The 26,799-nt window shown below is 40.3% G+C and overlaps 1 protein-coding gene across 6 annotated transcripts in view; it reads right to left on the bottom strand.

Moving 5' to 3' along the window:
* The window catches only part of LOC101417561 (zinc finger protein 709-like), a 113,838-nt gene extending 87,343 nt beyond the window's left edge, over positions 1-26,495 (bottom strand). For 3 of the 6 annotated variants that reach the window (XR_011648515.1, XM_071214410.1, XM_058294857.1), the window contains exons 1-4: positions 26,247-26,495; positions 21,655-21,827; positions 6,068-6,153; positions 4,502-4,676 (exon numbers count right to left, since the gene is read on the bottom strand). The gene's annotated coding sequence lies outside the window, so the exon portion shown is untranslated. The remainder of the gene's footprint in view (positions 1-4,501; positions 4,677-6,067; positions 6,154-21,654; positions 21,828-26,246) is intronic. The other 3 variants (XR_011648516.1, XM_071214411.1, XM_058294858.2) reach the window with 1 other exon arrangement.
* Between the last annotated feature and the right edge of the window lie 304 nt (positions 26,496-26,799).

Here is a 26,799-nt window from a genome sequence, read left to right as displayed (position 1 = left end):
AGTAAAATGACAAATTTATATGGCCACTGAAAGACACAGCTAGAGTTTGAATTTTTTCTTCCTATATCCCAATTTTGAGTATCTTAAGGGTTACATAACACACCTAGGTACTACATGGAATGTCACCTCTTATTTCAGTATTCACATCCTCACTGTTGTCAAAACTTCCTTTTCATACAGTTTGTTAGTTACACCCAGGAACAGCAAACCTGTTCAAGGAAATCTCCTTTCCGTTGAACCTGTTGTCAGATTTTCTCTTTGTCCTTGGCTAAGCAATAAGAAATTAATTTCAAGAGCAAACTGGGTTAGTTAGGCCAGTAACTTATTAGAGAATGGTCAGAAGAGAAATGGGAGAAAATAACAGATCGTGGGGCCCAAGTAAAGAGCAAGGGGCTCAAGAGTGATAAAGAGGGTTGACAGACTACAATTCCCAATTACAGATTATAAACTCCCAGGTTTACTTGTGTATTGATCCAGGTGAGGGGTGAAGAAGGTTAGAACAGTAGGCAGAAGTCAGAAACAGGGGTCAAAAGGCAAGAGAGGGTCAGTTGGCCTTTGCACTTGCATTTAGAAACATTATCACACCCTTTTGCTAATGACAGGGGGTACTCCCAGCTGTTTGCTGTTTTGATTGACTCCCCCACCAATCAATCCCCCAGGAGGGACCAATGACAAGGTCCCTGGAGACTATCCAGAGATTCTCCTGACTTCAGAGGAAATCTCATTCAGAATGGGATTCTTGCAAGTTTTTCTAGCAGCCATCTTGGTAGTACCAATTTCCACATGTTCAATGGTGGTGGTTTTTCTGCCAGGTTCCAGATCTGTCTATTGATTCCTTAACTTGCCTGCTTCAAACCTACTTCCCAAACATTACCTCTCAACTTATGTAATATTTACTGCCAGATGTATTCCAAGCATGCATATTTCAGCATGTTTCATGAGAATATATTTTTAATTTTTTAATTTTTAATTTTTTAAAAGATACTTAGATCATATAAATGTTACATAAAAAATGTAAGCGAGGGAAGCATATTTGGCTCAACTGATAGAGCATCCACCTAACACATGGGATGTCCAGGGTTCAAACTCAGAGCTTCCTGATCCATGTGGTGAGCTGGCCCACACACAGTGCTGATGTACACAATGAGGGCCGTGCCATTCAGGGGTGTCCCCTGTGAAGGGGAGCCCCATGTACAAGGAGTGCACCCTGTAAGGAAAGCCATGCCATGTGAAAAAAAGGGCAGTCTGCCCAGGAGTGGCACTGCACACAGCAAGATGATGCAACAAAAAAGAGACATAGATTCCTGGTGCCACTGACAAGAATAGAAGCAGACACAGAAGAACACACAGCAAATGGACACAGAGGAGCAGACAACTAGGGTGGGGGAAGGGGAGAGTAATAAAATTAAAAATGAATCTTAAAAAAAATGTAGGAGATTCCCATATGCTCTACTCCCTCCCCTCCCACAATTTCCCACATTAACAGCATCCTTCATTAGTGTGGTACATTTGCTGCAATTGATGAACACATATTGGAGCATTGACACTAAGCATGGATTATAGTTTACATTATAGATTAAACTTTTTCCCATGCATTTTTAAGTTATCACAGATATATAATGGCCTGTAACCATCACTGAAACATCATTTAGGACAATTCCAATGTCCCCAAAATGCAACCATATTGCACTTATTTTTTTAAGATATTTTGATTACATTAACATTACATAAAAAAATATACGCAATTCCCATAAGCCTTAATCCCCACACATACCACATCTTCCCACATTAACAAGTCCTTCATTAATGTGGTACATCCATTGCAATTGAGGAACACAATTTGTAGCACTGCCAATAAGCATGAATTAAAGTTTACATTCCTATTTATTTACACTCTTACCCACACAATTCTGTAGGTTATGGCAAGATACATACTAGCATGCTCTGTCACTACTAATGTCATTCAGGACAATTCCCAAGTTCCAAAAATGCCCCTTTATTACACCTGTTTTCCCTCTCCCATCCCTCAGAACCTCCAGTGGCCACTGCCTACACATCAATGAAATAGTTTCTTCCACTGCTAGGATCACAATAGGTCTAAGTAGAAAACCAATAAGTCTACTTTAGTCCATAGTTCATTCCCCAATCCTGAGAATTCAGGGATGCTGATGTCCATTCCACTTCAAATTAAGAGAGGGCTGTGATCCATTAGGGCTGATGAATGGAAATCTCTTGCTTGCAGCTGTAAACTTTCTTGGTTATTTGGTTTGGAAATTGTCCATTCTCACCTCTTGTTAGTTGTCCTAGGTGGGACCAATGAACTGGAGAGTAAGTGTTGCAACTCCATTGAGATTCAGGGCCCAGCTGGCACAAGGACAGCCCAAAGATTTAAGTCTCTTGGATGTACACCTACCAACTCTAATACTAATTATAGGTTCAAATTCAAGAAGAGCCATGTGTAGGGAAATCACAACTGAGTCCAACTCTATCACCTTGGGGAGCATAAATTCCAAACTAGGGCACATTGGCAAGGTACCAAACTCCTGACCTATCTGATCTGACTATAGTGTCTGGATGTCTTCAGCAACCTCAAGAGCCCTGCTTTTTGGGAAAGTATCTACTTTGGCATTAAATGAGATCCTGCTAAGACATGCATAATTATAACCTCTGAAATGACCTCCCAACCCACTCTGAAGTCTCTTGTCCATATAAACTCATTTGTCTTTTACATTTTCCCCCTTTTGGTCAAGGTCTTTTTCCAAGAACATTTCTGATATCATTGTATTTATGCAGTGTGTCAATAGATAACTTACTATTTTCTATTATCTGCCCACATAGGAAGTGACTTTAATTTTCTGGCATGTTTATTACTGCATGTGACACAGCATTACTAAGCTCTCACTTCATGACTAATACATAGTGCTTTCAAATATATCTGGCAAAAAGACTACATCTTGATTAATTGAGTTATTCTTCCATCTCCCATAATCACTTCAAGTCCCATACCTTGAATCTATATATTCTCACATTTCATATTACTTTTACCAGAGGAGATTAACCCCATAATAACTAGGTGAATGATGACATTTTAAGAAATCACCTCAACTTACCACCAGTGTCTACAGTTATTCCTGCATTAATATCCATTAGTTACTCCTCTCTCATTGAAGAGCCGTGTCACCTGTTTTAAGTTGAATATCTCTAATTGAATTACATCCCTCCCTGTTCCTTTTTGAAGTCATTACTAGCAACTGCTCTCTTATCACACTCAATCACCTCATTATTTAACCTTATTGTTTCTCCTCTTTTATGAACCAAAATGACCCTTGTGTCTATTTCATCTCTTGTGCCTAATCTCCTTTTCCTTCTTTCATAGTCAATCTACATAAGCACTTTTATGCTTTACTCACATACCTTAAAGAATGAGTTAGTAGCATGACAGGCATCCTCTTAAGTAAATCATGTCACCATCTCCAATAAGCTCCCCATGAATAAATCCAGTGTGTGCGCTTTAGTCTATAACTTGGAAGTAAAGCATTGGACCTTTTGGGAACTTTCTTTTTCCTAGACTTCTCTGACATTTCAGTCCAGAATTTATTCCTTCTTCTTGTGTTCTGCATGGCCATGCTCAAACGGGATTATTAGACCATCTTGAGGCTGAATTGTATGTAGCCCCCTCTCTCTCCCACTTCTGTACACAATCATGACAATCACACATCTATTCAATTGCTTCAATTTACTCCATGTTGGCTCAAAGCTGAGTGTACATCTCTATTTTCATAGGTAAAGGCAAAAAATCCAACATAACTCGACAATAATACCACTATGAAACCACAAATCTAAAATAAATTCTCTTTTTCTAGAGCTAATTCTGTGATTAACCTTGATGTCACCCAAGATAAATTTAATCAAGAATATGCCACTTTAACAAAATATTTCCTTCAAATTAAGTAATTTTAAGTTAGGACTTCTCCAGGCATCCAAGGATTGAATAAGAACTCATTTCTCAGAAACACTCAAACACATTCATATTAGCTATTGTTTCAGCACTGAACACTATAACCACCCTTCATTTCCATGGAAATCCCCTCAAAAAAATTCCCACATCATCCTCTTTTAGTCTTTGTTTTGTCACTTTCTGAGAGATCTCTTCACTGAATCCCAACCAAAAGTATCCTTTGCCCTTCCTATAGCCTATATTAAAATTCTACTATTCCTTCAGATCACTCATATAATTTTTCATTGTAATATTATTTATTTGTTTGTTCATATTTTGGTCTCTCCCCTGGTCTCAATGCATAAAATCCTTCCTTCAGTGGTAACATATTAGAAGAGTCTCCCTTTGGAAATGAGCAAATAATTATAAATCCAGAAATATTATATATCCATAATAACTTTACCTGAACTCAGATTGCTTTTATCCAACTGCCTGTAGTCAAATTAAATAACACATTCTGATTAAAAAGTAAATCATTTACAAAATTAATGAGTGCTCTCCCACCTGGTTAAAATTCTCTCCCTTATTCATGAGAATCCAAATGGACTGAGAATGCAGGGAGCCCAAGTCTTAATGAGGCTGCTTTCATCACAAGTGTAGTTCAGAGCCTCTTTCTCTGTAGAAAACTCAGCACTTTGATGGCAAACTCTCTTTTAATGTAGTTGTAATAGCATCAGTCCTATAATTCAAAAGACAAAATTAGATTAACACAGATGTTAGTTAAGATAAATCTACTCAAGGCACACCTTGTGTCATTCACTTCCTTCTAAAACTCTCAAAACCAACCTTTCTGCTTTTTCAAAGATATGTCACACTTTTATGGATTTTGGTGGTCCTGGGCAAGTAGTCTAAAACACCCACAGGAAAAAGTTTCTTATTAATCTGTATATCTAAGAGGAATGGAAATCTACCAATATTTTCTGAGTCACCCATGTGACTATATTTGTGCTGAAGAAACAAGGAAAATTTTTATAGTTCTAGAGTGTGTATACTTTACTAAGACGCACACACTGATTGCATAAGGCAGCCATCCACAATTTTCTTCCACCAAAAAGGATGAACTCTGTACCCTTACCCAACCCTGCTTTCCATCAGAAGGAAATTCAGTGAACAGTTACAACAGAGGTTCTTAACCATTTTTGTTCCAAGGACCTTTTGTCAGTGAGGTGAATATCATGGACCCCTACTCAGAATGTAGCAGCACATAATTTTATGACACTCAACATCAGCATGTCTTTAAATTAAGAGCCACAAATAGGAAACATAATGAGAGACACAACCAGCAGGAGAAGAGGTGGCTCAATTCATTGGTTGCCTCCCTCCCACATGGGAGGTCCTAGGTTCAGTTCCTGGTTCCTTTTAAATAGAAGATGAGCATGCAATGAAAAGACTGAGAGAGCACACAGTGAGTGCAAACAATGAGGGGGATTCAATAAATCTTTTTTGAAGATATTTCAAAATGTACAAATATATTCCATCAAATTTTAAGAAAATTAAAATTGGAGGAAACAAATACATTATTTCTAATTTCATTTAATTTACAAAACTTCTCATGTGCTTCTGACAAATATATCTACCCTTACACCCCAGTATCTGTAATGTTGGATTGACTGAATGTACAGCTGAAAATTCAGCATCCTTCTGACTGTAAGCATCTCTTCTTACTCACCTCTGTCACCACTGTTCATCATATGGCCAGGCCAAACTCAACACTAACATGATACAGGACTTCATTATTTATCCAACGAAGCCATGGATGAGTGAGAAAACGAAAACTTCTGTAATCATCTCAGAGAATACATAGCCTTAATGGTAGCTTTAACCAACTCTTGTAATTACCTTGGAAGATTACTCATAGAGCCATACCTTACTTAATTACCATAATTAATAGAGTCATATATACCCATAATTACCATAATTACCATAATTACCATAATTAATAAAGAGTCATATATAAACTTAAGATAAGATCCTTGAATAACTCCTGAATACATTTGGAATAGTCACACCAATAGGAAAAATCTTCCCAAATGCTGGCAACAGAGGTACAAAAAAGAATTACCTACTCACATGTGATTGCATTGCCGAAACCTTAGCTGGCATCTATCTTCCCCTGGATTTTCATTCGCAACCAGATAAGCAGAAGGAAAACAAAGCTGAGAATGGAGAAAGAAGTCTTAAGATTCAAGTCTTGACCACAATTTTCTAGGTCCCCCCCATCATGAATGCCAAAATTTTCACCTAGGAGTAGTATCCCCTTCCCAAACAAATTGCAACATAAGGTATGCTCAAGAGAAATAAGGAAGGACTCTTCTTTCCCACAGTCAAGATGTTGGAGATCTTGTTTTCTCTGGCTAATAAAGATATAAATAACTTCATATTATAGAGAAAAAGATGAAAATTCATGAATTGCATGTATTAATTAGCTCATGATGTCAGAGACTTTTTTTTGAAAATATAATGCCAGTTTCACTCTTTTGTTTGTAACAGATTTTTATAAAGATACTTAGATCAGGGGGCAAGATGGCATCTGAGTGAGTTCATCTCATAATCTCTCCTGCAAAGAAGTGGCTGAGTAGGGTTGGGGTCCTGCTGGACTGGGCTGTTTCGGGTGCTTGTAGGACAGGAGGTGTCTGGATGTTGACTTAAGAGGGATGGTGACAGAGGAGATTTTTGCAAGAGGTAGAATTTTAGGTCTCTTTCATGGAGGTTGGGGTCATGGGCAGGACCCTTTCCCCTGGGGCTGGTGGCCCAGCGGTGGTGATTCCTGAAGGTTTTGCTGTCCTGGGGAGTTCCCAAGCCCTGAGCAGGCTGTTTCGGGGGCCTGCAGGGTGGGAGGTGTCTGGATGTTGATTTGGTGAGACAGTGACAGAAGAGATTCTTGTGAGAGGTGAAATTTTGGGTTTCTGACATGGAGGTCAGAGGTTGCAGGTGGGACCACTCCCCCTAGGGCTGGCGCCCAGCTGTGAGAATACCTGAAGGCTGTGTTGTGCTGTGGTGCTCCCAGGCCCCCTGTTACCTCGATGCAAGGTTCCCAAGTCTGTGTCCCCTAAACCCTGGTGGCCCATGCTCCAGAGACTCACACACCTTGAGTCTACAGTGTCACAGACTTCCCATCCCTGAATCCACCACACCCTGAGGCTCAGCAAAGGTCCTATTTTTGTCTTTTTTTTAATATTACATTAAAAAATATGAGGTCGCCATATACCCCCCACCACCCTCACCCCACTCCTCCCCCCATAGCAACAATCTCCTCTATCATCATGAGACATTCATTGTATTTGGTGAATACATCTCTGAGCACCACTGCACATCATGGTCAATGGTCCACATCATAGCCCACACTCTCCCATATGCCACCCAGTGGGCCATGGGAGGACATACAATCTCTAGTAACTGTCCCTGCAGCCTCACCCAGGACAACTCCAAGTCCTGAAAATGCCTCCACATCTCATCTCTTCTTCCCATTCCCCACCTCCAGCAGCCACCATGGCCACATTCTCCACACCAATGCCACATTTTCTTCGATTACTAATCACAATAGTTCATAAATAGAATATCAATAAGTCCACTCTAATCTATACTCTATTCCTCCATCCTGTGGACCTTGGAATGATTTTGTCCACCCCACATCTACATCAAGAGGGGGCTTAGATTCTATATGGATGCTGGATGCAATCCTCCTGCTTTCACTTGTAGGCACTCTTGGCTCCATGGTGTGATGGTTGACCTTCAACGCCATCTTAGCTGAGTGGGGTAAGTCCAATAAATCAGAGTGTAGGAGCTGAAGTCTGTTGAGGCTCAGTGCCTGGCTATAATATGGTCATTCCACAGATTCAGATCCCCTGGGTATATATTAAACCCCAGCACCAACTACACTTCTGTTAAAAGTAACAGGAGAGGCTTGTGAAAAAAGATCTCATCTGAGTCCAGCTCCATCACACAGAAACACAAACTCCAAAAAGGGCCAATTGACATAGCACTGAACTCCATCTGCCATGACGCCAAGATATGGAAATTAAACAGCACACTCTTAGAAAAACAGTGGGTCAAAGAGGAAATCTCAAAAGAAATTAATAACTACCTTGAAACAAATGAAAATGATAACACAACATACCAAAACTTAAGAGATACAGCCAAAGCAGTACTGAGAGGGAAATTTATAGCCATAAATTCATACATCAAAAAAGAAGAAAGAGCAAAAATTGAAGAACTGCATATTTGGAGGAATTAGTAAAAAAACAACAAAGTAACCCCACAGGAAGAAAAAAGAAAGAAAGAACAAAGATAAGTACAGAAGTAAATGAAACAGAAAATAAAAAAGCACTTGAAAAGATAAACAAAACCAAGAGCTGGTTCTTTGAGAAGATCAATAAAATTCACAAACCCTTAGCTAGACTAACAAAGAAAAAAAGAGAGGCAGCAAATACAGAAAATAATAAATGAGAAAGGAGATATCACCACTGACCCCACAGAAATAAATACTACCTTAAGAGGATACTCTGAGGAACTATATTCCAACAAAAATGACAATTTGGAGGAAATGGACGAATTCCTAGAAACACATAAGCAGTCTATATTGATGAAAGAAGAAACTGATGATCTCAACAAACCAATCACAAGTAAAGAGATGGAGTCAGGCATTTAAAACCTCCCACCTAAGAAGAGCCCAGCACCAGAAAGCTTCACAGGTGAATTTTACAAAACATTCCAGAAAGAACTAACACCAATCCTGCTGAAACTCTTCCAAAAACTGGAAACAGAAGGAACATTACTTAACTCATTCTATGATGCCAACAATACCCTAGTACCAAAGCCAAACAAAGACACCACAAGAAAGGAAAATAACAGACCAATTTCTCTAATGAACCTAGGTGCAAAAATCCTCAACAAAATACTTGCTAACTGTATTCAACAACACATTAAACAAATTATACATCATGACCAAGTGGGATTCATTTCAGGTATGCAAGGATGGTTCAACATAAGAAAATCAATCAATGTCATAAACCATATAAACAGATTGAAGGAAAAAAATCACATGATTATAACTATAGATGCAGAAAAAGCATTTAACAAAATTCAGCACCCTTTCTTGATAAAAACACTGCAAAACATCGGAATACAATGAAGTTTTCTAAACATGATAAAGGGTATATATGAAAAACCCACTCTAACATTGTTTACAATGGTGAAATCCTAAAACCCTTCCCTCTAAGATCAGGAACAAGACAAGGATGCCCACTCTCACCTCTTCTATTTAATATTGTCTTAGAAGTACTTGCTTGAGCACTGAGGCAAGAACCAGATATAAAAGGCATTCAAATTGTAAAGGAAGAAGTCAAAATTTCATTGTTTGCAAATGACATGATCCTATACATAGAAAATCCTGAGAGGTCTACAACAATGCTTCTAGAACTCATAAATGAGTTTAGTAAAATTGCAGGTTATAAGATCAATGCACAAAAATCATTAGCATTTCTGTACACCCATAATGAGCAAGCTCAGGAGGAAATGAAGAAACAAATGCCATTTACAATAGTCAATAAAAAAATCAAATACATAGGAATAAATTTAACTAAAGATGTAAAAAACTTATACACAGAGAACTATACAAAACTGTTCAAAGAAATCAAAGAAGACCTAAATAAATGGAAGAATATTCCCTATTCATGAAAAGGAAGATTAAATATTATTAAGATGTTTATCCTACCAAAATTGATCTATACATTCAATGCAATCCCAAAAAAAACCAACACAGCATTCTTTAAGGAACTGGAAAAACTAGCTGTGAAATTTATTTGGAAAGGAAAGAGGTGCTGAATAGCCAAAGACATATTGAAAAAGAAAAACAAAACTGGAGGAATCACACTACCTGACTTCAAAACATATGACAAAGTACTGTGGTGAAAAAAAAGCGTGGTATTGGCACAAGGAGAGACACACAGACCAAAGGAACCAAATTGAGAATTCTGATATAGACCCTCATATATATAGTCATATAATGTTTGATAAAGCCAGCAAGCCCTCTCAACTGGGAGAGAATGGCCTATTCAAAAAATGGTGCCTGGAGAACTGGATATCCATATGTAAAAGAATGGAAGAGGATTACCACCTCACACCTTATACAAAAATCAACTCAAGATGGAACAAAGACCTAAATATAAGAGCCAAGACCATAATGGCTTTGGAAAGCAGTGTAGGGAAGCATATACAAGACCTTGTAATAGGAAATGGCTTCATAAACTTCACACCAAAAGCACGAGCAGCTAAAGAACAAATAGATAAATGGGACTTCCTCAAAATTAAAGCCTTCTGAACCTCAAAGGAGTTTGTCAAGAAAGTGAAAAGAGAGCCTACATAATGGGAGAAAATAACTGGAAACCATATATTGGATAGGAGACTTATACCCTGCATATATAAAGAACTCCTATATCTTGAAACTAAAAAGATAAGCAACCAATTTTAAAAATGGGATAATGATATAAACAGACACTAGTCGAAAGAAGAAATACAAATGGCTAAAAAGCACATGAAAAAATGCTCCAAATCTCTAGTATCAGGTAAATGCAAATCAAAACTACAATGAGATACCATCTTATTCCTATAAGATTGGCAGTTATGGGAAAAAAAAACACAAAAGACAACAAATGCTGGAGAGGATGTGGAGTAATGGGGAACACTCATCCATTGCTGGTGGGAATGCAGAAGGATCCAGCCATTCTGGAGGACAGTTTGGTGGTTTCTCAAAAACCTAGCCATTGATTTGTCATATGACCCAGCAATTCCACTGTTGGGTATATACCCAGTAGAACTGAAAACAAGGACACAAACTGATATATGCACACCAATGTTCATAGCAGCATTGTTCACTATGTCAAAACTTGGAATCAACCCAAATGCCCATCAACAGATGAATGGATAAATAAAATGTGATATATACATACAATGGAATACTACTCAGCGTTAAGAATGAATACACTACAAACACATGTGATAACTTGGGTGAATCTTGAGAACCTTATGTTGAGTGAAGCAACCCAGCAATTGAAGGACAAATACTACATGACCTCAATGATATGAAATAAGTAAACCAAGCTGCCTCAGAGAGCTAGAGACTGGATGATAGGCTTACAAGAAATTGGGGGGTAAAGGAAGGATGTAAGCTGACATCTACATGGCTGATATCTATGATAAGCTGGAGGTAAGAATTTGCACAAGAAAGGGATATAATGGGGGCATATGGGTGGGGATTTGTGTTGGCTTGAGGGGGGCTAGGGATGGGAGGATGGGCAATACTGCTCAAGAAATTAGGGGGAGGGTGGGGCAACATATGAACATAGGAGATTGTCAGGAATCGGTTGAGAGTATAATGCTGAGAAAACTTTTTCAAAAATATAATAAGGCATGTTACCCATTTAAGATGGTTAAAGGGGATAATCTGACACAGGACGGGCTCCTAGGGAATATGTGGATGCTCATTTTGCTAAAGTGGGTTATATCATTGGATAGAGACCCAAATAATGAGAGTGAAGGTATATCTACATCCTGGGGAGGACTGATGCCTTCAAATAGAGGGAATTTTTTCTCTCAAGAGAAATGGTAGCTCCCAGGGCACAGGGCAGTTGAGCATGTCAAGCCATCAATACTGCTGCAAGTATCTCTGAACATGGTCCTTCAAGCAATGAAGATTGACTGTCACTGTGGGCCCTAAGGGGAGGGGGAAAGAGGTATTGAATAAATGGAACCAATATAACTGTGTGGGCAATAGAAGTGTTCCACAAGAGTACGCAAGGATTGATATAAGACATTAAATTACACCAAAAATATATAGGGGCTGATAGGCTAAAATGTAAATCATAATGTAAAATGTAAGATAACTAAAACTTTAGAAAATTGTTTAGTCTAAAATATAAACCACAATGTAAACACAAATGTTACAGCTATTGTCTCAATAGCTGTACATCAGTTTCAGTAAATATAGTATGAATATGTAAAAAGATTATTGCTGTGGAAGGGAAAAGGTTTTATATGATATGTAGGAGTACTATATATTGTATATATGAATTACTGTGATTTAAAACTCTTGTGAAGATAAGCTTAATAATTAGAAAAAAGAAAAGAAAAAGATAGGATGTAGACACTGAGGAAAAGATGGAAGTAGTTGCCTTGCCAATTTGCATACAGGGCAACACTTATTTCAGTGATGGAAGGCAAAACATCATAAACAAAGCTTTTGCAGTTTTTAATTTGTTGCTATCCCAACTTATTTTCACCTTAATTTTTCTAAATTAATATGTATTCTATATCTAACCTTTAAACTAATCGCTATATTCCATTTTACTATTAATGGAACCTGGCAATATATTGGGCTTCACTTTTCAGGAAGTTTTGGATCACAGAGAGGTTCAGCAATGGCAGTGGAGGAATACTGGTGTGGGCACATGGTTGGCAGGGAGTTCTACAGGGCATATATCCAGGGTACGTAAAAATGATTGGATATTTTCATAATGGACACAATTGAAAATAACAACTGAGGGAGTGCTGTGTTCCTAGCCAGGAGAGCTCTATCACAGTCCCTAAAGGAACAGCAAAAATCCCCAAAGTGCAATGTCAAAGACCATCAAAGAATGAAGATCCAACAATGAGCCCTTGATAGTAATGGCTATGCTTCTGAGCCTGTACACCTAAAATAAGAACAAAGCCTAGAGCTGCAGGGTGCCTAAGAGTTACCTCCTGAGAGTCTCCATGTTGCTCAAATGATGCCAGTCTCAAAGCCAAACTCAGCATATAAATGCATTGCCTTCCCTCCAGCATGGGACATGACTCCCGGGCATGAGCCTCCCTGGTGCCGAGGGATTACTACCAATTACCAGCTGATGATGTAACTAGAAAATGAACTTGAATAAAAGGGTCAACTCAGACCAGCAGTATATCTCAATCTACATATAATACCAGGAGTTAAAAATGCTTTTTGACCTGAATCAAGGGGGAAATGGAAAAGACAAATGAGATCATATGGCTATGAGTCTCCAAGAAGAGTCAGGAGGTTATCAGAGGGGTTGCCCTTATGCACACCTCAGCAGAGTCCCAGAGACAAATAAAGTAGATACAACCCTGGGTATTGGTTCCTCTGAGGGCTACAGAGACCCACAGGATCTACAGTCCTGGAAGATGGAGGTCAGTGCCATGTCAGTTGGCCCTACTTTGGAGTTTCTGTATCTGTGTGATGGAGCTGGACTCAGATGTGATCTTTGTTCACAAGCCTCTCCTGTTACTTTTACCAGAACTATAGTTGGTGCTGGGGTTTAATATATACCCAGGGGACCTGAATCTCTGGACTGACCATGTGATAGCCAGGCCCTGAACCTCAAAAGACTTCAGCTAATATACACTCTGGTTTATTGGACTTACCCCATTCAGCTAACATGGCGTTCAAGAAGGTCAACCACCACATCATGAAGCCAAGAGTGCCTACAACTGAAAGCAGGAGAATTGCATCCAGCACACATGTGGAATCTAAGCCCCCTCTTGATATAGATGTGGAGTGGACACAACCATTCCAAGGTCCACAGGATGAAGGAATAGAGTATGGATCAGAGTGGACTTACTGATAATCTATTCATGAACTATTGTGACTAGTAATCAAAGAAAATGTGGCACTGGTGTGGAGAAAGTCACCATGGTGGCTGCTGGGAGTAGGGAATGGGAAGAAGAGATGAGATGTGGAGGCATTTTTGGGACTTGGAGTTGTCCTGGGTGAGGCTGCAGGGACAGTTACAGACATTGTATGTCCTCCCATGGCCCACTGGTTGGAACGTGGGAGAGTGTGGGCTATGATGTGGACCCTTGACCCTGAGGTTCAGCAGTGCTCAGAGATGTATTCACCAAATGCAATGAATGTCTCATGATGATGGACGAGATTGTTATGGGGGGAGGAAAGAGGTGAAGGTGGTGGGAGGTATATGGGGACCTCATATTTTTTGGATGTAATATTTTAAAAAAAGACAAAAAAAGTTACTTAGATCACATAAAATGTTACAGTAAAAATAGAAGAGGTTCCAAAATACTCTCACTCCCCCCATTCCACCAACATCAACAACCTTTTTTATCAGTGTGATACAGTCATTGCATTTGATGAATATACTTTCAAACACTGCTAACACAGCATGGGTTAGAGTTTAATTGTAGTTTACACTCTTTCACAGTACATTAAATGGGTTATCATAGGATATATAATGTTCTGCATCTGTCCTTGCAATATCATTCAGGACAACTCCAAGTTCTGAAAATGCCCCCTTATCACACCTCTTCTTCCCTCTCCCTGCCCTAACCAACTCCCATAGCCACTGTCACCACATCAATGATAGTTTCTTTCATTGCTAGAGTCACAATTCTGTAGGAGAATACCAGTAAGTACACTCTAGTCCATATTTTATTCCTCCATCCTGAGGACCCTGGGCTGGGATGGAGATGTCCATTCCATCTCTAAATCAAGAGGGTGCTTAGATCCCACATGGTTGTTGGAAGGGATTCTCCTGCTTGTAGTTGTAGAAACCCTCAGTTGCCTGGTGTGCTGGTTGACCATTCTCATCTCTCTGTTAGCTGACCTGGGTAAGTCCAATGAACCTCAGAGCAGGTGTTACAACTTTGCTGAGGCCAACATTACCTTCCCCCCACATGGGACATGACTCCCCGGGATGGGCCTCCCTGATGCCAAGTGATTACTACCAAACACCAGCTGGTGATGCAACTAGAAAAAGACTTGAATAAAAGAGGGAAATGGTGAAGGCAAATGAATTTATATGGTTAAGGGACTTTGAAATGAGTCAGAAGGTCATCAGAGGGGTCACACTTATGCACATCTCAGCAGGATCTCAGAGAAAGCCAAAGTAGATAGAACCCCAAATAGTGGTGCTCCTGAGAGGCACAGAGACACCCAGGTTCTACAGTCATGACAGATCATGTTCAGTGCCTTGTCAGTGGACCCTACTTTGGAACTTGTGCTCTTGAATGTGATGGAGTTGGGTTCAGATGTGGCCTCTCTACACATGCCTCTTCTGTCACTTACTGAACCTGTGGTAGGTGCTGGGGTATGCTCAGGAGACTTGAATCTCTGGACTGTACATGTGCCAGCTGGGCCCTGAGCCTCAAGAGAATTACAACACATGCTCTCTGGTTCTTTGGAGACTTTCAATTCATTGCTGATTCCAAAACATAGGTATCCCTTACCAAAATCATATCTGGAATTGGGTCCTCACCATAAGAGGATGCAGATTGGAATCTCTCATTATAAATATTACTGTTTTTTTGAGATAGCATTGGTTCTCTCACATGCATTTCTTTTTTAAGCTTTATTTATTTATTTATTTTTCTTCCCTCCCCCTCCACCCCAGTTGTCTGCTCTCTGTGTCCATCTGCTGCGTCCTCTTCTTTGTCTGCTTCTGTTATTGTCAGAGGCATGGAAATCTGACTCTCTTTTTGTTGTGTCATCCCACTGTGTCAGCTCTCCGTGTGTGCAGCGCCATTCCTGGGCAGGCTGCACTTTCCTTCATGCTGGGCGGCTCTCCTTACGGGGCACACTCCTTGTGCGTGGGCTCCCCCATGTGGGGGACACCCCTGCGTGGCAGGGTGCTCCTCACACACACCAGCACTGCACATGGGCCAGCTCCACATGGGTTAAGGAGGCCTGGGGTTTGAACCACAAACCTCCCATGTGGTAGACGGACGCCCTAACCACTGGGCCAAGTCCGCCGCCTCACATGCATTTCTGATTTCTGGATTCTCCCTCCCTGCTCTACCATGAACCTAACCTTCTGGATACATTTGTCCTAAAACACCTTTATTCTTCCATATGTATAATGCAGTCCGCTCAACACTGAGTTCTACATCCCACCCACATATACTTGGAAATAAGTAAAGAAAATTAAGACTATATATTATTAAAATAAAAGAAAAAAGAAAAAAATATATATAACCTATTATGAGGTTGATCAGAACTAAGATTAACTTAATCATTCATACCTCAATTCCAGGAAGAAAATTATTGTATTCAACATGTTTGGATAATTACATATTTTATTAAAAATTTAATCTTCTCAGTAACTCAACTGATAAAGGCTAATTTACTCCTTTAACAAATGTCCTACATCAATGTTCAGAGAGGTGAAGTAAAATGACAAATCTATATGACCACTGAAAGACACACCTAGAGTTTGAATTTTTTCTTCCTGTATCCCAATTTTGAGTATCTTAAGGGTTACATAATCTAGGAACTACATGGAATGTCACCTCTCATTTCAGTATTCAGATCCTCACACTGTTGTCAAAACTTCCTCTTCATAGAGTTTGTTAGTTACACCAAGGAACAGCAAACCTGTTCAAGGAAATCTCCTTTCCATTGAACCTGTTGTCAGATATTCTCTATGTTCTTGGCTAAGCAATAAGAAATTAATTTCAAGAGCAAACTGGGTTAGTTAGGCCAGTAACTTATTAGAGAATGGTCAGAAGAGAAATGGGAGAAAATAACAGACCATGGGGCCCAAGTAAAGAGCAAGGGGCTCAAGAGTGATAAAGAGGGTTGACAGACTACAATTCCCAATTACAGATTATAAATCCCCAGGTTTACTTGTATACTGATCCAGGTGAGGGGTGAAAAAGGCTAGAACAGTGGGCAGAAGTCAGGAACAGGGGTCAAAAGGCAAGAGAGGGTCAGTTGGCCTTTGCACTTGCATTTAGAAACATTATCACACCCTTTTGCTAATGACAGGGGGTAGTCCCAACCGTTTGCTCTTTTGATTGACTCCCCCATGAATCCCCCAGGAGGGGCCTATTATAAGGCCCCTGGAGAATATCCAGGGATTCTCCTGACTTCAGAGGAAATCTCATTCCGAATGAGATTCTTGCAAGTTTCTCCAGCAGCCATCTTGGTAGTACCAATTTCCACATGTTCAATGGTGGTGGTTTTTCTGCCAGGTTCCAGATCTGTCTATTGATTCCTTAACTTGCCTGCTTCAAACCTACTTCCCAAACATTACCTCTCAACTTACGTAATATTTACTGCCAGACATATTCCAAGCATGCATATTTCAGCATATGTTTCATGATAATATTTTTTAATTTTTTAATTTTTAATTTTTTAAAAGATACTTAGGTCATATAAATGTTACATAAAAAATGTAAGAGAGGGAAGCATATTTGGCTCAACTGATAGAACATCCACCTACCACATGGGAGGTTCAGGGTTCAAACCCAGGGCCTCCTGACCCATGTGGTGAGCTGGCCCGCACACAGTGCTGATGTGCACAAGGAGTGCCATGCCATGCAGGGGTGTCCCATGTGAAGGGGAGCCCCATGCACAAGGAGTGCACCCTGTAAGGAAAGCCATGCCACATGAAAAAAAGTGTAGCCTGCCCAGGATGGCAAGGCACATACAGAGCTGACACAAGATGATGCAACAAAAACAGACATAGATTCCTGGTGCCACTGACAAGAATACAAGCAGACACAGAAGAACACACAGCAAATGGACATAGAGAGCAGACAACTGGGGTGGGGGAAGGGGAGAGTAATAAAATTAAAAATAAATCTTAAAAAAATATGTAGGAGAGTCCCATATGCTCTACTCCCTCCCCTCCCACAATTTCCCACATTAACAGCATCCTTCATTAGTGTGGTACATTTGTTGCAATTGATGAACACATATTGGAGCACTGACACTAAGCATGGATTATAGTTTACATTATAGTTTAAACTTTTTCCCATGCATTTTTAAGTTATCACAGATATATAATGGCCTGTAACCATCACTGAAACATCATTTAGGACAATTCCAATGTCCCCAAAATGCCACCATATTGCACTTATTTTTTTAAGATATTTTGATTACATTAACATTACATAAAAAAATATACGCAATTCCCATAAGCCTTAATCCCCACACATACCACATCTTCCCACATTAACAAGTCCTTCATTAATGTGGTACATCCATTGCAATTGAGTGCGGTCACCCCTCGGGCTGAAGTGTGGTTTGCTGGCCTGGCGGGGGAGCAGCCGCGGCAGGCCAAGCCGCTGCCCCCATAATAGGGTGGCTGGTCGGACTCACCACCACCCCTGAAGGGAGCTCGGCATGGGCGCAGAGTGCCCTCGGGTCTCCCCTTCTCAGCAGCCATGTTTCCGCGGCCGCCCCTCCTCCCAGATGGCACCACACGATGCCTGTGGGGTGGCACCCTTCTTCTTTCTCCCTGTGCAGGAGCAGGGCGGAAAATTCCAGTCTGCCCTTTTCCCCTCCCCCGACAGCAGCAACAGCCAGGCGTGGGCAGAAAAATCCAGTCTGCCCTTTTCCCCTCCCCCAACAGCAGCAACAGCCAGGCGTGGGCAGAAAAATCCAGTCTGCCCTTTTCCCCTCCCTCGACAGCAGCAACAGCCAGGCGTGGGCGGGAAACTCAAGTCTGCCCTCTACCCCAGCAACAGCAGCCACCAATCACTAAGCCCTGCCACTTCCCCCAGCAACAGCGACAGCCAATCCCTAACCACCACCCCTCCCCCATCCAGTACCACCCACTGACCTTTCGCCGGCAACCAATCAGAACAGGGCATGGCTACGACCAATCAGCCTTCCCCAGCCCCTATAAAACTGTTGCCTCTCCCTCAATAAAGTGGACCTGCCTGTTTACCTCATCTCTGCGGTAGTTCTTCTGCCATGCGCCCTCCAGTCCTGAGAGCCCCCGACAAGGGCCTGGCCTCCCTTGTCCCCAGTTCATCACCTGCTTCTCCGGGCGACCCCTTCATCGCCGGCTTCGCCGGGCGACCCCGTCAGCCAAACCATGCAACCCCTGTGAGACCGACCCCTCGTCTACTGCCGGACCGACCCCTCATCCCAAGCGGGACCGACCCCTCGTCCTGAGCTGGACCGACCCCTCGTCCTGAGCTGGACCGACCCCTCGTCCGCAGCCAGACCCCACCTCTACCGACCGAGCAAGCCATCGCAATTGAGGAACACAATTTGTAGCACTGCCAATAAGCAAGAATTAAAGTTTACATTCCAGTTTATTTACATTCTCCGCCACACAATTCTGTAGGTTATGGCAAGATATATACTAGCTTGCTCTGTCACTACTAATGTCATTTAGGACAATTCCCAAGTTCCAAAAATGCCCCTTTATTACACCTGTTTTCCCTCTCCCATTCCTCAAAACCTCCACTGCCTCCACATCAATGAAATAATTTCTTCCAGTGCTAGGATCACAATAGGTCTAAGTAGAAAACCAATAAGTCCACTTTAGTCCATAGTTCATTCCCAATCCTGAGGATTCTGGGATAGTGATGTCCATTCCACTTCAAATTAAGAGAGGGCTGTGATTCATTAGGGCTGATGAATGGAAATCTCTTGCTTGCAGCTGTAAACTTTCTTGGTTATTTGGTATGGAAATTGTCCATTCTCACCTCTTGTTAGTTGTCCTAGGTGGGACCAATGAACTGGAGAGTAAGTGTTGCAACTCCATTGAGATTCAGGGCCCAGCTGGCACAAGGACAGCCCAAAGATTTAAGTCTCTTGGATGTACACCTACCAACACTAATACTAATTATAGGTTCAAATTCAAGAACAGAAGAGCCATGTGTAGGGAAATCACAACTGAGTCCAACTCTATCACCTTGGGGAGCATAAATTCCAAAGTAGGGCACATTGGTAAGGCACCAAACTCCTGATCTATCTGACCTGACTTTAGTGTCTGGATGTCTTCAGAGACCTCAGGAGCCCTGCTTTTTGGCAGTAAATGAGATCCTATTAAGACATGCATAATTATAACCTCTGAAATGACCTCCCAACCCACTTTGAAGTCTCTTGGCCATATAAACTCATTTGTCTTTTACATTTTCCTCCCTTTGGTTAAGCTCTTTTACCAAGAGCATTTCTGATATAATTATATTTATGCAGTGTGTCAATAGATAACTTACTATTTTCCATATCTGCCCACATAGGAAGTGACTTTAATTTTCTGGCATGTTTATTACTGCATGTGACATAGCACATTATACTACTAAGCTCTCACTCTACGACTAATACATAGTGCTTTCAAATATATCTGGGAAAAAGACTATATCTTGATAAGTGAGTCATTCTTCCATCTCCCATAATCACTTCAAGTCCCATACCTTGAATCCATATATTCTCACATTTCATATTACTTTTACCAGAGGAGATTAACCCCATAATAACTAGGTGAATGATGTCATTTTAAGAAATCACCTCAACTTAGCACGACAGTGTTTACAGTTATTCCTGCATTCATATCCATTAGTTACTCCTGCTCTCTCATTGAAGAGCCATGTCACCTGTTTTAAGTTGAATATCTCTAACTGAATTACAACCCTCCCTGTTTCTTTTTGAAGTCATTACTAGCAACTGCTCTCTTATCACACTCAATCACCTCATTATTTAACCTTATTGTTTCTCTTCTTTTATGAGCCAAAATGCCCCTTGTGTCTATTTCATCTCTTGTGCCTAATCTCCTTTTCCTTCTTTCATAGTCAATCTACATAAGCACTTTTATGCTTTACTCACACACCTTAAAGAATGAGTTAGTAGCATGACAGGCATCCTCTTAAGTAAATCATGCCACCATCTCCAATAAGCTCCCCATGAATAAATCCAGTGTTTGCGCTTTAGTCTATAACTTGGAAGTAAAGAATTAGACTTTTTGGGAACTTTCTTTTTCCTAGACTTCTCTGACATTTCAGTCCTGAGTTTATTCCTTCTTCTTGTGTTCTGCATGCCCATGCTCAAACAGGATTATTAGACCATCTCGAGGGTGAATTGCACGTAGCCCCCTCTCTCCCACTTCTGTACACAATCATGACAATCACACATCTATTCAGTTGCTTCAGTTTACTCCATGTTGGCTCAAAACTGAGCGTACATCTCTATTTTCACAGGTAAAGGCAAAAAATCCAATGTAACTCAAGACAATAACACCACCATGAACCCACAAATCTAAAATAAATTCTCTTTTTCTAGAGCTAATTCTCTGATTGACCTTGATGTCACCCAAGATAAATATAATCAAGATATGCCACTTTAACAAAATATTTCCTTCAAATTAAGTAATTTTAAGTTAGGACTTCTCCAGGCATCCAAGGATTGAATAAGAACTCATTTCTCAGAAACACTCAAACACATTCATATTAGCTATTGTTTCAGCACTGAATTCTATAACAACCCTTCATTTCCATGGAAATTCCCTAAAAAAAATTCCTACATCATCCTCTTTTAGTCTTTGTTTTGTCATTTTTTGAGAGATCTCTTCACTGAATCCCAACCAAAAGTATCCTTTGCCCTTCCTATAGCCTACATTAAAATTCTCCTATTCCTTCAGATCAGTCATACAATTTTTCATTGTACCATTATGTATTTGTTTGTTCATATTTTGGTCTCTCCCCTGGTCTAAATGCATAAAATCCTTCCTTGAGTGGTAATATATTAAAGGAGTCTCCCTTTGGAAGTGAGCAAATAATTATAAATCCAGAAATATTATATATCCACAATAACTTTACCTGACCTCAGATTGCCTTTATCCAACTGCCTGTAGTCAAATTAAATAACATGTTCTGATTAAAAAGTAAATCATTTACAAAATTAATTAGTACTCTCCCACCTGGTTAAAATTCTCTCCCTTATTCATGAGAATCCAAATGGACTGAGAATGCAAGGAACCTGTCTTAATGAGGCTATTTTCATCACAAGTGTAGTTCAGAGCCTCTTTCTCTGTAGAGAAGCCAGCACTTTGATGGCAAACTCTCTTTTAATGTAGTTGTAACAGCATCAGTCCTATAATTCAAAAGACAAAATTAGATTAACACAGATGTTAGTTAAGATAAATCTACTCAAGCCACACCTTGTGTCATTCACTTCCTTCTAAAACTCTCAAAACCAACCTTTCCACTTTTTCAAAGATATGTCACACTTTTATGGATTTCGGTGGTCCTGGGCAAGTAGTCTAAAGCACCTATAGCAAAAAGTTTCTTATTAATCTGTATATCTAAGAGGAATGGAAATCTACCAATATTTTCTGAGTCACCCATGTGACCATATTTGTGCTGAAGAAACAAGGAAAATTTTTTATTGTTCTAGAGTGTGTATACTTTACTAAGACGCACACACTGATTGCATAAGGCAGCCATCTACAATTTTCTTCCACCAAAAAGGATGAACTCTGTACCCTTACCCAACCCTGCTTTCCATCAGAAGGAAATTCAGTGAACAGGTATAACAGGGGTTCTTAACCATTTTTTTTCCCAAGGACGCCTTTGCCAGTCAGGTGAACACCATGGACCCCTACTCAGAATGCAGCAGCACATAATTTTATGACACTCAACATCAGCATGTTTTTAAATTAAAATTTTCAATTCAAATGCACAGACCCCCTGAAAACCTGCCCCTGAAATCTCCACAGACCCTGGTTTAGAGCCCCTGGTCTACAGTGATTTCATCATGCTCTGGAAGCAAAGAGGGTTCCTCACATCTGGTATGCCAGTTGAAAATTGTGGGCAAGTAAGTTATCTCCTTTCTGCCATTTTATTCCCATATACATTACTATTATTAAATAAAGGTTTACACAAAAAGGACTGAGCGTGAATATTTTAAAAATACACTTGCATATTTTCATGTAAAAACAGCCACTAGTAAAACAGATATAATTATAAACTTAAATTAATACTGTCTAAATTAGCTGAAGAACCTCGCCTTTACAGGCCCCAAATTTTACCTTAGGCCGTCTGTTTATTCATAGCATTTATTTTAGGTAATTCAAATTCTCCCCATATGAAATTTTTCCTGGCAGACCTATCTCTGAGAATAAATTGAGAACATTGTCACACAATGATATGACCCAATTTGCAAATCCTTAATGCATTATGCCAAAGATTACCTTCAACAAGTAAAGGACACTTTTCCTGTCTCACATGACAGATACTCCATTAATCATAATCTGACACCAGGATAATGGATCTACTGGAAATGACACATACAAATACAGCCCTAGATCCTGATTAAAAGGAACCCTGCCAAGTATTCCTAACTTCTGGTAATGCAAATTTACTACAGGGTATTGAGCCATGGGTCCACATTACTCAACAAAAAAATGTTCTATCAGACTCCTGGACTACTTATGCAGAGTTAAAAATCCAACTAGCCAGGAAGAGAGGTAGGCAATGTCACAAAGGAGACTACTATCCCAAGGTGACACATCAAATCCTAGCATAGATGCTACCTCACTAATATTCATAATGCATAAAATATTTATATTTTATTACGCTTTGCCCTTGCAGTAGCTTAGAAAGACAATGTCATTGTCTGTTTCTACAAGGACTTTTCAAAAGAATGTAACCTTGTAGACTGAATTGTCACCATCAACCCTGATATATGCACATTGCAAGGGACCCCTTAGTTCTACCCATAACAAATTTCTTTTTTATCCCAAATGGTTCAGTCTCTTCAGATCAAACTGCACCATTTGTTTCATACCAGATATGAATACTAGACCCAAGTTTTCTTTATTCTGCTTTAAAATTTCTTGGACCTGGAACCTTGTAATCAAGAAGTAAGAATTAAGTTTATGATTACTGAATTATTATACAGATGGTTTTTTCCCCTTATTTTTTCACTATATTATATAATAGTCCAAAGCTAATACCTGAAATTACTAAAACTTACTAGGTCAACCTCACCTTTCTTTATGGTTATTTCAAATTAGGCACACCCTTGTGTACTCATACTATTGTGATGGTTATTACAATCTGATCTTACTTTCGTTTATGGTTATTTGAAAACTAGGCTTGTGTATATTTACTACTGTGATTGTAAACACTCCACCCTCCCCTGTTTGAAACCATAAAAACCCCAACCTCCTCAAAATCAAGGAGGCAGATTTTTGGGTCCTTGCTAGACCAATGATCTCTTTGCTTGCCTAGCAAATAAACTTTCTCACTTGGAAACCCAGTGTCTCAGGAATTGGTCTTTAAAGTGCATTGGAAGGAAAGTACCTGTTTTTGCTCAGTATGTAAACCACACAATAGACACAACTGATTGAGGGAACTATAAAGATATCACAGAAGAGTTTGGAAAGCTTGCCATTATAGTCCACATACCTCCACAAACTAGAAGTTACATTAACAATGCAAGTCTACTTTCAGGTTTAGGTTACTGGAACTGCAAAATATTCACAGTACAAATAATTTTTGGTAAAGCTTTTCATTTATAGTCTCAATAAGACAGACCCTTGGATACTAAGGACAAATGATAGTATTCCTACTAATAAATCTGTAAACAACATCACATTGACTGTATTTACATTGTTCTGCCAGGCAATAATTTTTTTAAAATTTTTCTAAGATTTATTTTATCTATTTATTTCTCCCCCACCCCATTGCCTTGCACTTACTGCCTGCTCTCTGTGTGTTCTTCTATGTCTACTTGTCTTCTCTTTAGGCAGCCCTGGGAATTGATCCTGGAACCTTCCAGAGTAGGAGAGATGTGCTCAAACTCTTGTGCAACCTCAGCTCCCTGGTCTGCTGCACCTCTTATTGTCTCTCCTCTGTGCCTCTTTCTGTTGCATCATCTTGCTGGGCCAGCTCTCTGCATGGGCCAGTTCTCAGCAATCCACTCAGGCCAGCTCACCACTATGGCCAGCTTGCCATTCAACAGGCAGCCCTGAGAATCAAACCCTGGACCTCCTATATGGTAGGTGGGAGCACAATCACTTGAGCCATATCCATTTCCCCAGGCAATATTTTTGTCTTGGAAATGTTATCAGATAGTTAACTGGGTTGTAAATTACCTTTACAGTTGATAAAATGCCCGGGCAATGTGCATTTGGTCACCTCACAGTCCTTTAGGAATTTATAATAAATCTAAAACTTCTCACTGGACTACTCCTCTCAAGCTACAGTCTCAGGGGAAAGAGAATTCACCCAAGGAGGTAATGATTCTGGGTTTGGGTCTTTGGGCAGATTGCTGCTACCTTGGCTTGGGGCTAACACAAATGAAAACAGGATTAGAATCACAATAGGAAAATTACTGAATCTACTGCTAAAACTATAGCTGCACAACAACTCATTAGATTAGCTTAACTTGTTACTTATTAGCTGAACAAGGAGGCATTTTTGTCATTGCCAACACCACCTGTTGTATTTGGGTACACACTTCTGTGGAAGTTAAGGTTAAATGAAATGAAATAATTAAATGCACTACATGACTTAAACAAGTAAGGCCTTTCTTTTGATCACTTTGATTTCATTTGGGTCAAAACATGGGAACTGGGCTTTGGCTTATACTATGAGGTGGGCATTTGGACCTTTTATCATTCATAATATTCATTATAATCTCCCTGGTGGACTGTCTGTCCCAAAGATTTGAATGTGTGTCACCAACCACTTGTGACCCAGCAAATTATTTCTTTATGTCTGGGATGACCTAAAAATTATGATGTTAAAACTGACATCATGATCATCTATGAGCCCAACATGAAAACAACTAGCAAATATTACCCCAGGCCTTAGGCAGTAAATGAACACTGGTTCAACACATTAAATTTTTATCACAATTCTCAATGGCTGACAGCCAGATCGAACTGAGGTAAATTAAATAAATTAAGCAGACCCTAGATGGAGACCTTTAAGCTAAGCCCTACATCAGCAAACTGAAGCTTAACTTAATTCCTATCTCTTACAAGCCCTCCTTTCCCCAGTACAAGAAACATAACAGCCTGCCATAATTTGCCGGTTTTTCTTCTCTTCCTTCTTCAGGAATCTTGATCTATTTTCTTTGTTTCTGTATAGAATTTTGTCCCCTGCTCCTAAGATTTGTTTAATCTTTCTCACTCAGTCCCTCATTTTCCTTACACTTTTCATTTCTGGAACTCTCCAGTCCAGCAGGAGTTCAGTTTAATCCTCCCTCTCCATTTTCCTCTGTGAGGCTTTTCTGCCTAAAGTTTCTTCCCTGCTAGGGTAACCTGCCTCGGAGAGTCATTGCAGAAAGGCGGGACCCTCGGAAAGGTCCAGTCTGCATTTAGGGAATTCAACCGGCAGAAACTGGATGTAATGAGTGCACCGCGCAGCCACAGCAAGTCTGCAGGTATTTTATTCCTTATCCACCCCCCCAGAATGGGGGCCTTTTGCTTCCAGCACCCCGCAGCAAATGGTTTTCAGCACTGGGTCTCTGTGCCTGGATACGCACGGGGTCCCAACTCACCTCTATTAGTTCCTTGAAAACCTCTTTCCCGGGTGAGAGGGGTCCAGGCTGCTTGCTGCTGAGCCCAGAAGCTTTGCAGGGTCCCCACTGAGAGGGAAGCGAAGAGCACCAGTTGGTCCCGGGTAGAAGTTTCCTACCTGATTCTTTTCTCTTTCTTCAATTAGGCGTTTGTGGAGCCCCTCTCCAGTCTCTACCATCCTCCGGAGTATCTGCGGAGGTGTTTTCAGGGTAGGGCTTCCGGCTCTGATTGATGACGTCACCCCGCCACCGCTGTTGTTTTTTTCAAGAGGTACAAGAGATTGAACTCAGGACCTCTTACATGGGAAGCAAGAATGTCCCATGATGATGGAGGAGGTGGTTGTTATGGACGGAGTGGGGTGAGGAGGTGGGGGTATATGGGGACCTCATATTTTTTTAATGTAACATTAAAAAAAAAAGATTAAAAAAACCCTCACCCATTGAGCTACCTCCACTCTCCAATGAGAGTTGCTTTATTTCACTTTTTTATTTTGTTTTTAGAAGGACCAGGGATTGAATCCAGGGCCTCATACAT

Source organism: Dasypus novemcinctus, chromosome 3, assembly GCF_030445035.2.
Source record: "Dasypus novemcinctus isolate mDasNov1 chromosome 3, mDasNov1.1.hap2, whole genome shotgun sequence".
Lineage (NCBI taxonomy): Eukaryota > Metazoa > Chordata > Mammalia > Cingulata > Dasypodidae > Dasypus > Dasypus novemcinctus.
The sequence above is the reverse complement of the archived record's forward strand: the minus strand, read 5'-3'. Positions and strand labels throughout refer to the sequence as shown.